The sequence below is a fragment of the Hyla sarda genome, chromosome 7 (assembly GCF_029499605.1).
Source record: "Hyla sarda isolate aHylSar1 chromosome 7, aHylSar1.hap1, whole genome shotgun sequence".
NCBI lineage: Eukaryota > Metazoa > Chordata > Amphibia > Anura > Hylidae > Hyla > Hyla sarda.
The window spans coordinates 74,243,256-74,258,715 of NC_079195.1; the positions used below are offsets into that span (position 1 = coordinate 74,243,256).

The 15,460-nt window shown below is 46.6% G+C and overlaps 1 long non-coding RNA gene across 2 annotated transcripts in view; it reads right to left on the bottom strand.

The window, feature by feature from the left end:
* The window catches only part of LOC130281912 (uncharacterized), a 42,033-nt gene that overhangs the window by 14,573 nt on the left and 12,000 nt on the right, over window positions 1–15,460 (bottom strand). The window contains exon 2 of one of the 2 annotated variants that reach the window (XR_008846161.1): window positions 304–381. This is a non-coding gene — a long non-coding RNA (uncharacterized LOC130281912). Of the gene's footprint in view, window positions 1–303; window positions 429–15,460 lie in introns of those variants that run through there. The other variant, XR_008846160.1, reaches the window with a different exon arrangement.

Here is a 15,460-nt window from a genome sequence, read left to right on the forward strand (position 1 = left end):
CCCCCGCTGCGGAGACAGGCCCGGAACGCCACAGCGCCGCCAGCGACAGGCCAAGCGCACTGCCATGCAAGGAGCCAGGCAGGGCTCCCTACCTGACAGTGCACCCAGCACACCACCGGCCCAGGCGGGACTAGTCTATCTGCATGTTATATGCTGATAAACTCTTTCTGGCCCTGCAGAAGCCTCTGCCGTTCAATGATTTAAATTGACCACTTTAGATCATGTAACTGCAGCGGCTTCAGCGGGGCCAAAGTCCAGCCGCTGCTGCCTGATTCCCTCCCCATCCCCGGCTTTCATATTTACCTGTCCTGGGCAGCGCTCCTGCAGTCTCCGATACTGGCGGCATCCTGCTCTGTCGCTGTGTATAACCTTGCCAGGCTTCTGTAAGAAAACTAAAGTCAAAGTACGCAGCCGCAACATACAAGACGGAAACCTGGTAAATCAAATATTAGGCTTCCGCTATACAGGCTCAAATACTACAGCCCATGAGTTATGCCTGGAGTGTGATTTCTCCAAGGCTTCTGTTCCGTCATGTTGCAGTCTTGATGCTGTGCCCGCTGACTCAAAGGGCACAGCAACAAGTGTGCAACACGATAGAATTAATATCAATAAATTGTGGTGCACTGTCAGGAAAATTTTGGCACAGAACCGAAAATTTAGGCTGACCTTGGCCGAAAATACATTGCACCACCCACCTAAAAAAAAAAATGTATTACACATACTGGGCAGATTACTTAAAAAATTGCTCTGCAGCTGACACAAAACTACTAGTTTTGGGCCAGCTGCAGAGCATTGGCTGTTTCAAGGCATGATGGCAGTTGTAGTTAGCTTGTAACTAACTAGCTCTGCAGCTGACCATAGTCTCTATATATACACTGGGGGAGGGTGACAAGTCTTTATTCTCACAATGACAGGACAGGCTGGGCAGTGACAGAAAGGGACGGGGCAGAGCTGTCACCTTAGCGGTAGTTAAGCGGTCCCACTCTTTACGCTGCATGCGGTGTATCACTAATAATAAATATTTATAAATAATAATAAATATAATAATAAATAAAAAAAACAATAGCTGCAAGCAAGCCACGCAACCGATCAAAAGAGGGTGCAGAAAGTCTGTGAGGGACTGGGTCCAAAGTCCCAATAAGGATCCAAAGCCAACAGACCCCCCCCCCCCCCCCCCACATAACATTACTTCACTTTTTCCCCAGCAGCCCCCCCCCCCCCCCCACATAACAATACTCCACTTACTCCCCAACCCCAACATAACTATATACAACTTACTCCCCAGCCCCCCCTCACATAGCAGTATTCTACTTACCCCCCCCCCCAGGAGCCCCCCCCCCCCCCCACATAACAATACTTCACTTACTCTCCAGCCCCCCCTCCCTCACATAACAGGACCCTACATACTCCTCAGACCACCTCCCCCCATAACAGGACCCTACTTACTCCCCAACTCCCCTTACATAACAGGACCCTACATGCTCCCCAAGGGGACCTGGCTACCTGCCTGCCCATTCACCTGGCCCCCCCTACTTATCTACCTACCCACCTGGCGATGGGCACTCCAGTTGCCTGCACGCTGGCAAATATTTATGTCGCCTTATTTGAGAGGGAATTTATCCACACAGAAAAATATCCTTATATAAGGTATATATTTAAATAGCACAATAGACGAAAAAGGCTTTTTTCGTCTTTTGTGCTGTTTGTCCCGAGGATTGCCGTGCACTGGAGGCTCAGGTGAGCTGATCAACTTCTTTCTACTTTAAATATTTAACTACTTAAGGTTTGCGGATGATGTTTACATCACTTGGACAAGAGCTCTTTGAAGAATTCGATAAGTATTTAAATGAATCCAACAGCATGAATTTAAAATTCACGTCTGTGGTCAGTGATTGCCATTTAGAATTTCTAGATGTCCAACTAACGAAAAGAGAAGGTCAGATTACTGTGTCAGGTTACAAGAAAAGTACAGCGGGGAATTCCTTATTACATTTTAGCAGTTATCACCCTGCACATTTGAAAGCATCCATTCCATACAGTAAATGTTTGCGGTTGTGCCGCATTAACAAGAGTGAAGAATCCTTTGACATGCAAGGAGGCGACCTGTATAGAAGATTAGTAAGTAGAGGTTATCCTCATGAGATCTTGGAAAGGGCCTTAGCAAAAGCGAAATCTAGGAATCGTTCCTCTCTACCTAATAAAAAGTGCACACAAAATGCTTCCATTGAAAAAAATGAAGAAAATGATCGAATCGCATTCACATTCTGTTTCAGTCCCATGGCAAAGAAAATCAGTGAGGTAATTAATAAACACTGGTACATAATTCAAAATGATGCAGATCTTTGTACATTTAATATACAGAAACCACTCATATCTTTCAAAAAAAAAAAAGTATAGGAGATGTCCTAGTAAGTAGTAGATTTTCTGAAAGATCTGGAAAAAAAACTGGCTAGAACAAGCATCGATGTGGTTCTTGTAGCTGGTGTACATACACACAGATAAAATTGGGACATTAGGAGGCATTCAAATACCTGTAAAAGATGGCATTTGTTGCCGCACATATTGCCTTGTCTATGCTATTATCTGTCCTTGTGGCCAATTTTACATTGGTTGCATGATCAGATCATTGTGTGGTAAGCTTGTGGGGGTATAGGGTATATAGGGTTTAGCTGTGCAGTGATGAAAGGGTGCTGGTTTAACCCTTAACTGTCATGACGCCAGGGTGAGGGCTCCTCTGTATATGCTTGTCCTATCGCCACCCGTCCCAAGAGCAATAGGAAGGTATAATTCATGAATGTCCACTATCGGAGGTTTCAGAAAACTGTCGGAACTTTTACTGCAGCTTTTATGCAGAAACAAACAGGAACAGTCTTTGTACAATCAGAGTCTATGATGATCCTGACAGTTAGTTGGGACCTTGTGAGTTTTAAGCTCAGGAGATTTATATGCGCTCTTCCGCTGGATTTAGGGGATTGAGTTTAGGTCCAGCAGTCACACGGACTTTAGCGGTGAGTTGTATTATAACTCATGGTTTAGTATTATCAGGCTTTTGCCTGGTCTTGTCTTTGTAAGTTGCACAGATCTTTACTCTCTTCTAGTCCGGAACCCAAGAGAGCGAGGATTGGCTGGTAGCTCCCTTATATGGGCAGGGGCTGGCCTTGAGCTCATTGATCCATACCATCTGTCATTCACTTTACAAGGAATTATGGTCTAAACATGTGACCACCCATGTGATGACCTAGGAAGGTCCTTTAACATACCTTACTAGAATTAACATTAGTCATGTGATCTAAGGTCCTGCGACACTATATTCAACATTAAATATATAATTACATGTAAACATCATAACATTAAAGAAGGAAGTGGTGACTAGGGGCTATCCCACCAGGAGGACCCTACTGGAACAAAGTAACTCTGACTTTGGGGAACCACCATACAAGGTATGGTATACCATACGGTACCGGGACACCACAAACCCCCTTACTTAAGACAAGTCGAACCCGACGTCTGTCCCCTAAGGCAGAGGAATGAAGTACAACAGTTGCTTTAACAGTCCTGGGCATAATTTTCAAATGTCCATTATTCAGGCTGTATGAACACATAACAAGAGAGTCTTTGCACAAAATAAATGTCCTTGCAAGCCCGGAAGAAATTAGTATTATTTTTTTTATTTTATGTTTTAGGCAAGCAAAATTATACATTACTTTTTTTTTATGTACAAACATAAGTACTGATAAACTCACGAACAGGATTATGCTGTTCACAAATTTAGTAACAGGATGACATTATAAGACATTAGATACATCCTAACACTTTTACTTACTTTATTTTTTCCTATTTTATCTTGACTGACTAAAACATTATATACTACACATTATAAATCTCACTTGACATTTTTATTTACCACCTTTGTTACCTGTTTAGTACGCTGGAGTTATATTGGCTTGCCTGTGGCTATCTACCAATAACTAGCTACTAGGGTCCATTGGCTACACGCACCTATCCCCAGAACTCAACAGATAAACCTTACCTTTTGAATACGTGTATAAACTTATGCTTACACGAGCGCCTTCTGGCCAGGAAGAGCATCCTGAACACGTAAAGAGAACAAAGTTAGTGTACATAACAGTGGCAGGAATTGAATAATGACATAGGCTACAATCCCTTAAAGTTTTGTTTCTTTGGTTACTTAGAAGGTGAGATATATTTTTGTTTACTAAGTTAGAGTAAGGTAGGTACACTAGAGTGATTATATTTTGTACTATGTGTCCATGAATTATGTGAAGAGTCAGTCTTGGTATCTTAAGGGTAGGTTACCCTGAGTAAACCTTTGAGAAGGTGTTAGTGAGGGGTGACAGGAATGTTACTCTCAGAGGAGCTGAGAGAGCCACCTACTTGCAACTACTACAACACCTATTTTTTTAATGTACACGTGCCGAAGCAAAAATTTTTAGTGTACAAGAACCCAGTTCAACCCGGGAACAACATTTATTAAAATTAAAACAGGTTTCAGGTGCATTTACCGTATTTTTCACCATATAAGACGCACTTTTTCTGCCCCAAAACTCTGGGGGGGGAAAGTTGGTGCGTCTTATACGGCAAATACCTGCGGCCATCAATGACCGGGACCCGCCGCTAATACACGACATCACCAATCACGGTGATGCCCTGTATTAACCCTTCTGACGCGGCGATCAAAGCTGACCACCGCGTCTGAAGCGAAAATAACACTAACCGGGCTGCTCAGTCGGGCTGTTCGGGGACCGCCGCGGTGAAATCGCGGTGTCCCGAACAGCTTACAGGACACCGGGAGGGACCTTATCTGCCTCCTCGGTGTCTGCTCCGTGCCGGGATCCCCTGCGCTCTCCTTCGACATCATCACGTCATCGCACACACCGTCATCCAATAGGAGTGGCGTGCGTAGCGGCGTGATGACGGCGACGTGATGACGGCGACGGAGAGCGTGGATCCTGGGAAAGAAGAAGTCCCGAGCGTCGGGGACACCACGGGGATGCGGCGACAGCGATGGAGCGACATCCAGGGCAGCAGTGACGGGGTCCGGAGCGGCGGGGACAGGTGAGTACTACCTCCTATCCAGTGGTCTTCAACCTGTGGATCTCCAGATGTTGGAGTTTTAGTTTTGCAACATCTGGAGGTCCGCAGGTTGAAGATCACTGTTGGGTGCAGAATCTTTTATTTCTAGATTTTGCACCTTTAAAATAGGCACCCTATTATTATCTTATATGGCGGTGCCTCCTATAGGGCGAAAAATACGGTACCTGATAAGTGCAATTTAGGCAAAGAAATAATATATTACTATTGGGTTATATACATTTGAATAGACGCGCAAGGATCATCAGTCCACCTGCACTAAGAGTCCATAAAACACGGCCACCAAATCTAGCCGGGCATACACTTACGAAAGGCTAGGAGTCTCTTGACCCAAAGGTCAGGCACAAGCTTGGTGATTGCATGAATAACTTGAACGGTCTTAGCAAAGTTCTGCTATGTGCTTCCTTAAACAATTTCAACAGTCCGTGCAGACAAAACTAAGATTAGGCATGAAGGTTAACCCTTTAAAAGAAGCTCTTTCGGTATCGTCCATTTCCTCTTGCAGAACCCCTGCCCCTCTTGACTGCAGAGCTGGGCAAGGGGTTGACGTTGGTGTCCCACACCACATTAGAGAGGGTAGAATGGGACACAGTAGGGTTAACATTGACCATATAATTCATGGCCGCTGCTGAGGATGCCAGTGGTAGAATGGTTGGTGCCGGTTGGTCCGGCCAAACCTCCCCAGTAGGAGTAGGCCGCGGCACTGTTGTTGGTGCCCGGAGTTTAGGCCTCACCTTCTTGGCAGGAGTAGGCCTGGGCACTTCGCTGAAGTTATAAGTAGGGATCGACCGATTATCGGTATGGCCGATATTATCGGCTGATAATCATGATTTTGGGCATTATCGGTATCGGCAATTACCTTGCCGATAAGCCGATAATGCCCCGCCCCCCGCACCCCCCCCTTCTTCTCCGGCGGTCATCTTCTCCACTCCGGGCAGGCTCCGGCCTAGTACACTGCATAGACATCGCTACGCCGTGACGTCAGGTGCGTCTCTGCGCAGCGGCGTCTATGCAGCGTACTAGGCCGGAGCCTGCCCGGAGTGGAGAAGATGACCGCCGGAGAAGAAGGACAGCCCGGACCGGTTCACTCTTCACCCGAAACACCCCCGGACACTACAGGAACGATGGAAGGATGGCCCGGACCACCCTGACAGGTAGGGGGAGAGAAGCGGGTGGCGGCGGCGGCCTATGGCCCCGCAAAAGCCACTGCAGATCATTGATTTAAAGCGCCCGCTTTAAATCAATGAGCTGCAGCGGTGTCACAGGGGGTTAAATAGCCGATAACTTATACCGGAATATCGGTATAAGTTATCGGCTATCGGCCCTAACCTGCACCGATTATCGGTATCGGCCCTAAAAAAACGATATCGGTTGATCCCTAGTTAGAAGTATCCATTTGCTGCTGTAGAGTCTCCTTCTCTGTAGGCACATCAGTAGAAGCAACAGGAGCAGGCCATTTCGGCCTTAGCTGAATGGGGTCCACCTCCTAATCGTCGGAGGGGTAGTACTGGAAAGGAAGCTTGGTAGAAGCTGCGGGTCTGGTGACTACGGCAGCCCACTCTCCTCGCAGACCCTGTACAGGTGTATATTCAATTATTTCTCCCACCTCCAATGAATGGAATTTCTTATCGATGTAAGGCCTTTGGACAGCTCGACGGTTTATGAGAATGGTATAGCCAATTTGGCAATCAATGAGGGTACCATAACCTCTGACCTTGTCGAACTTGGCCACCATGGCGCGGCGGCGCTCTAAAGGCTTTTCCCTTTCTCGGGGATAGTCCCACATACGGATGAAGAGTGCTTCCAATTCCTTAGTATTTTGTTGGTAGTGGATCCTCTCCTCACAGGGCAGATGAACATGCTTGGGGGCATAAAGTTCTCGGTGTCAGGCCTTTAGTTTCTCCATCAATTCGGCCATTTCGGCTTCTCGATGGGCCCTTTCCCTCTGTGCCGTGGGAACCGGTGGGAGTGGCTTCCCAGGCAGGGGTTGAAGAACATTATGCATATATTAAATTAACTCTGGTTCATCCCTGGATCCAACGATAACTGCTGCAGATGGTCGGCAAGGTCTTGCAATAGTTGGGCTGCGACCGCCACAACTTTCCTCTGCTCCGGCGCCATCTTGAAACTCTCACCGCGTGGAACGCTGCTCTTCGCCATGTCTGTACACTCCATCTCTTCCTTGTGCAGACTGAAGAGGTCGCTGTGCAGGGCTCCTTTTATAATGGGCTTCTCCAAAATGTCCGCCAGCCAGAAGGATGTCATCGGTGCAGCCCCGACTTCCAGTCCCGCGGGAAACAACAGCAGTGAATCTAAGTTCCCCTTTGGCTGCGACACATTTACTTGGTAGCCACGCCCAGGGGCGGGTCGTGGTGCAGCCCAGGCTTTTTTCACGCGCTTCTCTCTCTTGCAGCGCTGACCGAACCAGAGGATCGTAGCATGTATTCACTTCGTACTTTACACATCCTTGCAGCTAATAAATCTTCACCTCCCCCCTTACTTTTCGCGTGCCCTCCATGCAACACCACACACACAGTTCCGTACACTTGAATGGTGATTCACAGCACATAAATAAAGTCTTTTACATAGGGGGAGTACTCTGTAAATGGTGGCAACAGTTGTAGGCACACACCCGTATCCTGTTCGTAAGATGCCAAAAAGCTATGTGGCAAGCTTGTGGGGGTATAGGGTATATGGGGTGTAGCTGTGCAGTGATGAAAGGGTGCTAGTTTAACCCTTAACTGTCGTGACGCCAGGGTGAGGGCTCCTCTGTATATGCTTGTCCTATCGCCACCCGTCCCAAGAGCGATAGGGAGGTATAATAAATGAATGTCCACAATCGGAGGTTTCAGAAAACTGTCGGAACTTTTACTGCAGCTTTTATGCAGAAACAAACAGGGACAGTCTTTGTACAATCAGAGTCTATGATGATCCTGACAGTTAGTTGGGACCTTGTGAGTTTTAAGCTCAGGAGATTTATATGCGCTGTTCCGCTGGATTTAGTTGATTGAGTTTAGGTCCAGCAGTCACACGGACTTTAGCGTGGAGTTGTATTATAACTCACGGTTTAGTATTATCAGGCTTCGGCCCGGTCTTTGTAAGTTGCACGGATCTCTACTCTCTTCTAGTCCGGAACCCAAGAGAGCGAGGATTGGTTGGCAGCTCCCTTATATGGGTAGGGGCTGGCCTTGAGCTCATTGATCCATACCATCTGTCATTCACTTTACAAGGAATTATGGTCTAAACATGTGACCTCCCATGTGACCTAGGAAGGTCCTTTAACATACCTTACTAGAATTAACATTAGTCATGTGACCTAAGGTCCTGCGACACTATATTCAACATTAAATATATAATTACATGTAAACACCATAAAATTAAAGAAGGAAGAGGTGACTAGGGGCTATCCCACCAGGAGGGCCCTACTGGAATGAAGTAACTCTGACTTTGGGGACCACCATACAAGGTACGGTATACCATACGGTACCTGGACACCACAATTGAATCCCCATTTCAGGGAGCATAGCCCTGAAACCGGGGAAAGGGGCTCCTAGATTGATCGAGCATGTACAGGAGACACATAAAGGAGATCAAAACTGCTTGAAGTTCTGCGGCATTGAAATAGTGTTTGCCAGAGAAGGCATAGAGAAATGCAAATGGCTTCTGCAGAGAGAGGCACGATGGATCTCTGTAACAAATGCTCTAGGACATTTAGGATTAAATGATATGAGAGATCTAAGTATGTTTATTTAATTGGTTGCATTTGAATTATGGTTGTTTTTACCTGTTTTGTTGCATTTTCTATATACGTACCCCCTCCACAGGGGTCAAGTGAGAAACAGGATTTGTATCCCCTCCTAGCTAGGTGAAGGCTACAGTCTGAAGAAACACTGGATGGTGTGAAACAGTACTGTCACTACAGCTCCCAGTTGGGGTCCTAACCGACCTTGCTGTTTTAACCTTTCTTGCACAATGAAATAAAAGCCCAGAAGCACTAGAAGTGGTGAGTGTCTTCATCTTCTCATGTTCACTGACCTAACAAACAGGGGTTGCTGACTACTTGCCTACTTACCTGGCTCCCTCCCTACCTATCTACCTAACTAACTAACTAACTGAACTGGCTGTCTATTTACCTACCCACCTGGCTGATTACCTTCCTAGCTGACTGTCTACCTACCTACTCACCTACCTACCTGGGTTCCTACCTAAAAGAAAGAACAACCAATGCATAAATTGTATCAAAATAACCTGCATGAGGTCATATTATTCCCAGGATAAGCTATACAAAAATATCAACAACCAAGCGTGCTGATATAGGGGGAATACACATAAAATTTAAGATATACATTAAAAACCACCATTAAAAAGTAATCCAATAGTGCTCAAATCACCCAGCACCAAGCAAAAATAACAATATGCAGCTACCACATGTTGATGTGGATTTACGTGTGGATAGCAAATTATTATAAAATATCCCGACGCGTTTCTGCCTCAGTAGTGTGGCGTCATAAGGGGAATTACTATATAATATGTTGGCCTAAATTATTCGGTCCATACATAGTGGTTAGCAGCAATAAAGCATAAAAAAAAATGGAGACCAAATGTATATTGTTATGTTTGGGGTGACACCCGATACGTAGTGTACACAACCCCTTTTTAGAATAGCAAGCAGCAGTATTTCTGGAGCTGAATACTGTCCTCAGGGTAACATGCCCCAATATTATTTCTCGGTACTGTACTACCGCCTTGATTCCGGTTGAGGTGCTCCGTGTATGCGCCCTTACCCGCAGTGGCAGGGAGCCGTCTAGTTCTGACGGCTGCTAGGCGCTCACTGGGTTCCTACCTACCTAGCTGTTTACCTACTTACCAAACTGGCTGTCTACCTACCTACCCACCTGGCTGCCTACCTATCTAACTGGCTGTCTACCTACCCACCCACCCTCCTACCTGGCTGGTGGAGATGACAGCTTTAAAGGACCAGTTAACCAGATGTCACTGAGGTTTCCCAGGACTCTGTGGTAGAAGATGATCTACCATTACAGTCATGGCTGTAAATGTTGGCACCCCTACATTTTTTTTCTTGAAAATGAAGTATTTCTCACAGAAATGGGTTGCAGTAACACATGTTTTGCTATACACATGTTTATTCCCTTTGTGTGTTGAAACTAAACCAAAAAAGGGAGGAAAAAAAAGCAAATTGGACATAATGTCACACCAAACTCCAAAAAATGGTCTGGACAAAATTATTGGAACCCTTTCAAAATTGTGGAAACATAAGATTGTTTCAAGCATGTGATGCTCCTTTAAACTCACCTTGGGTAAGTGACAGGTGTCGGCAATAAAAAAATCACACCTGAAAGCAGATAAAAAGGAGAGAAGTTCACTTAGTCTTTGCATTATGTGTCTGTGTGTGCCACACTAAGCATGGACAACAGAAAGAGGAGAATAGAACAGTCTGAGGACTTGAGAACCAAAATTGTGGGAAAATATCAACAATCTCAAGGTTATAAGTCCATCTCCAGAGATCTAGATTTGCCTTTGTCCACAGTGCACATCAGCTAATCTCCCTGGGCATGGACGGAAGAGAAAAATTGATGAAAGGTGTCAACGCAGGATAGTCCAGATGGTGGATAAGCAGCCCCAAACAAGTTCCAAAGATATTCAAGCTGTCCTGCAGGCTCAGGGAGCATCAGTGTCAGCACAAACTATCTGTCGACATTTAAATGAAATGAAACGCTATGGCAGGAGACCCAGGAGGACCCCACTGCTGACACAGAGACATAAAAATGCAAGACTACATTTTGCCAAAATGAACTTGAGTAAGCCAAAATCCTTCTGGGAAAACATCTTGTGGACAGATGAGACCAAGATAGAGCTTTTTGGTAAAGCACATCATTCTACTGTTTACTGAAAACGGAATTAGGCCTACAAAGTAAAGAACACAGTACCTACAGTGAAAAATGGTGGAGGTTCAATTATGTTTTTTTTCTTTTTTCTTTTTGCTGCCTCTGGCACTGGGTGCCTTGAATGTATGCAAGGCATCATGAAATCTGAGGATTACCAATGGATTTTGGGTCACACTGTAAAGCCCAGTGTCAGAAAGCTGGATTTGCATCCAAGATCCTTGGTCTTACAGCAGGACAATGACCCCAAACATACATCAAAAAGCGCCCAGAAATGGATGGCCACAAAGTGCTGGAGAGTTCTGAAGTGGCCAGCAATGAGTCCAGATCTAAATCCCATTGAACACCTGTGGAGAGATCTTAAAATTGCTGTTGGGAAAAGGTGCCTTCCAATAAGAGAGACCTGGAGTAGTTTGTAAAGGAAGAGTGGTCCAACATTCCGGCTGAGAGTTGTAAGAAGCTTATTGATGGTTATAGGAAGCGACTGATTTCAGTTATTTTTTACAAAGGGTGTGCAACCAAATATTAAGTTAAGGGTACCAATGATTTTGTCCAGCCCATTTTTGGAGTTTGGTGTGACATTATGTCCAATTTGCTTTTTTTCCTCCCTTTTTTGGTTTAGTTTCAATACATACAAAGGGATTAAATATGTGTATAGCAAAACATGTGTTACTGCAATCCTTTTCAGTGAGAAATTCTTCATTTTCTAGAAAAATTTCAGGAGTGCCAACATTTACGGCCATGACTGTATATAATGTATAGTCATAGGCAGCAATACATATACATGGTATACACACATACAGATAATATATACAGACAAACTGTATATACAGACATAGGCCGTTTATACACACATGCAAACAGCACATACATACAGACAGTATATACAGAGTGTCAGGGCTGCCATCAGGGTTACAAGGCAGCTGGGCCCTACACTGGGGCCGCTGCCGGTGACGGCGGCCTTCACCATAAGGCCGCCCACCTCTACTGGGGCTTAAGAATAAACTCCATTATTGACCATTTTTTCATGGTTTACTGTACAGTCACACAGAACCCACATTGCTGCTGGGACTGCCACTTTAAGGACATAGTGGTTGTCAGGAGGTAGTATAACAAACGTGCCTCGTGCAGGTACTTCCGTTACAAGTAAAGTCACTAACATGCGGTGCGGCTTCAGAGAGCGGAGCCGGCGAGAGCCTTCCTGGACCTTATGAGCCAGAGAAGTAGCAGAGAGAATGCTGGCCGGCCCCAAGATGGTAACTTATATGTGTTGGTCAGCCTCTGTGCTCCTCTGCTCCTTCGGTTCAGGGTCGGACAGGACCTACTGCTATGGCTCAAACTAGTAAGTTCTGCCCAACCCCATACTGGAGGGACAGCAGAGCATGGCCTGTATGGGGGCCTATAACTATGAGGGGAACAGAGGTGTCCTACCACTATGGGGACACAGAGGGGGCCTACAACTATGGGGGCACAGAGTGGGCCTACAAGTATGGGAGCACAATGGGGGTTACAACTATGGGGGCACAGAGATGGCATGCCACTATGGGAGCACAGAGACGGCATACCCCAATCGGGGTACAGATGGGGCCTACAACTATGGGGGGGGGGGTACGAGGGGACCTACAACTATGGAGGTACAGAGGGGGCTACAACTATGGGGGCACAGAGAGGGGCTACAATTATGGGGGCACAGACAAGGCCTACAACTATGAGGGTTACAGAGAGGGGCCTAAAACTAGATGAGGGCAAAAAGCAGACACTCTTACTGTATGGGACAATTCATTAGGAGTTTGTAAAGGGGTGGGCATTCTGCTGAATAAAGGAGACTAAAATGTTTGTCTTGCTGCTCTGGCAGTTTCTGTAGAGATGAGTCTTGGCTGGGAGAAGTCTTTATGATGGCCTGGGCTGGGTAAAGCTGTGATGTCCCAGTACAGGATATGGTCCTGCACTACACTTAGGCCCTGTCAGGTTGAGTCCCTCGGTTACCTGGGGGCTCTCCTGCAGTGTCTCCCCTGCTGTTACTTTAATGTTGTTTAATGTAATAGGATTATAGTCAGTATGTCAATGTATAGTCAGTATAAAGGACCTTTACAGGACTCCAGTAAATGTCTAAAGGATCTGTGAAATGTCACATGTTATGTTTATGTTGTCACATGTTACCCAGAGGGCACCAGTTTAACACATGACCTGCAGCGTGACCAATGGGCTTTGGCTCAGCCCCCCTTTATATAAGGGGCGGCCATTACAATTCTCTCTCTTCCATCACTTTACTGAGACAAGCCAACACCAGAGATCTTAGTTCTAGTGCCCAGTACCTGGAAGGCCTCAAATCTACAGTCATTCCAGTAAGGCAAGTCTATGTCTGCTGTAACTATCTACAGTCTAGTCAAGTCTCAAGTCAATTCTATTACAAGTATAACTGGTCCCAGCAAGCTGCGAGGTCCTTCTGTGTTCCTGGCCACCTCTATGGTATTTTGGCCTAGCTATGAAGATAATAACACCTTCTGACCTCAGTAAAGCCTCTGTTAAACCATAACCTGGTTGTGGACTCTCATTTTCACTGCCTAGCTGTTGGAATAGCGGAGATACCGTTTGGGTGGTTCCGGTACCCAAAAACCACTCTGGCGTCACGAACATTAGGGGCTAATAACACCTTGCCCCTGGGGTTATTACCATCTTGCCCCATCCACCTACACTGCTACACCCCGTGGTCCCGCCATCACCGTGGGTCACCACAAAGTGAATAAAAGGAAAGTGAATGACTCAGATAAGAGAAAACTCCCCCTGTGATTCACTTAGAGATGACATTAACTGTGAGTCACTTTATGTAATTGTAATTGCATGTATGTATATCACATATCACATGTGTATCATAGCAGAGTGCAGTTCAGTAAAACTCTGCGTGGCACATTGTTTTAATGCACTTCACTCTGCTATATTCTAATTAGAAATATACAACTAGAAAATAAAATAAAATTGGGGGCAGGCCCTGGGCAAGCCACAGGGGGCCCAGACTTTGAGCTGTGTAAGGGTCCCCAAAATGTCTGATGGAAGCCCTGCTGAGTGTACACACACATACAAACAGCACATACATACAGACAGTGTACACACATGTGGTGGCCCAGTATGGGATGGTGTTTCCCCATACTCTCCTGCCCTGTCAGGCAGTGCCCCTAAGTGTCCCCAGAGCCATCTGCAGCCATGTAAATATGTTATGCATTTTATTGTGTGTTGTGACTTTAATAAATGTACCATGTGATTGTTACCCAGGAGGTTCTTTTGACCATCTGACCCCAAAGGTGACCTATGGGCTCCCTGCTAGTCTCTCCCATATAAACCCTGGCTTCGCTCTCTTGTTCCTGAGGTCCAGTGCAGTCAAGTCGTCTTAGTGTGTGTGTCCAGAACATTGTAGGCCTTAAGTCAAATCCTGCAGCTACAAGTCAAGTCCTGCAGCCTCAAGTCAAGTCCAGCAGCCACAAGTCAAGTGCAAAGTAAGCTAAAGTCCCAGTCCTGTCAGTCAAGTCAAGCCTTCTGTCTATCCAGCGTGGCCTGCACTAAATTCTCCTGTCTACTACAAGTCCCAGCAAACCTGCGAGGTCTCTGTGTCACTGGTCACCTCCTTGGGCTCTGGCTGTACACCTGTCTACCCTCAGCAAAGTTACAGTTGTCCGTAACTTGGGGTCGGTGTCTTCATTGCCCCCGTGCCTAGCCCAGGATCTAACGGTATACCTTTGGGTGGTTTAGGCTAAACCATGCCCTGGCATCACGATCACAAGGGGTTAATACTGTCAGGATTCGGCAGGCTGGAGGTGGATCCTCTGTGTCAGAGAGGGATTGGCGTGGACCGTGTCGGTGGACCGGTTCTAAGTTGCTACTGGTTTTCACCAGAGCCCGCCGCAAAGCGGGATGGTCTTGCAGTGGCGGTAGCAACCAGGTCATATCCACCGGCAACGGCTCAACCTCTCTGACCGCTGAGATAAGCGTGGTACAAGGGATTAGACAAGAGCAAGGTCGGACGTAGCAGAAGGTCAGGGCAGGCAGCAAGGATCGTAGTAAGGGGCAACGGCAAGAGGTCTGGAACACTGGCTTGGGATACACAAGGAACGCTTTCACTGGCACAATGGCAACAAGATCCGGCAAGGAAGTGAAGGGGAAATGAGGTAATATAGGGAAGTGCACAGGTGAACACACTAATTAAAAACCGTGCGCCAATCAGTGGCGCACCGAGCCGGCAATCGCAAAGAGCCAGCACGCGCGCGCCCTAGGGAGCGGGGCCGCGCGCGCCGGGACAGCACAGACGGGGAACGAGTCTGGTAAGCGGGTCGGGATGCGCACCGCGAGCGAATCGCATCCCGGCTGGGGACATTATCGCAGCGCACCCGGTCAGCGGGTCTGACCGGGGTGCTGCGAACAAGAGAACGCTGTGAGCGCTCCGGGGTGGAGCG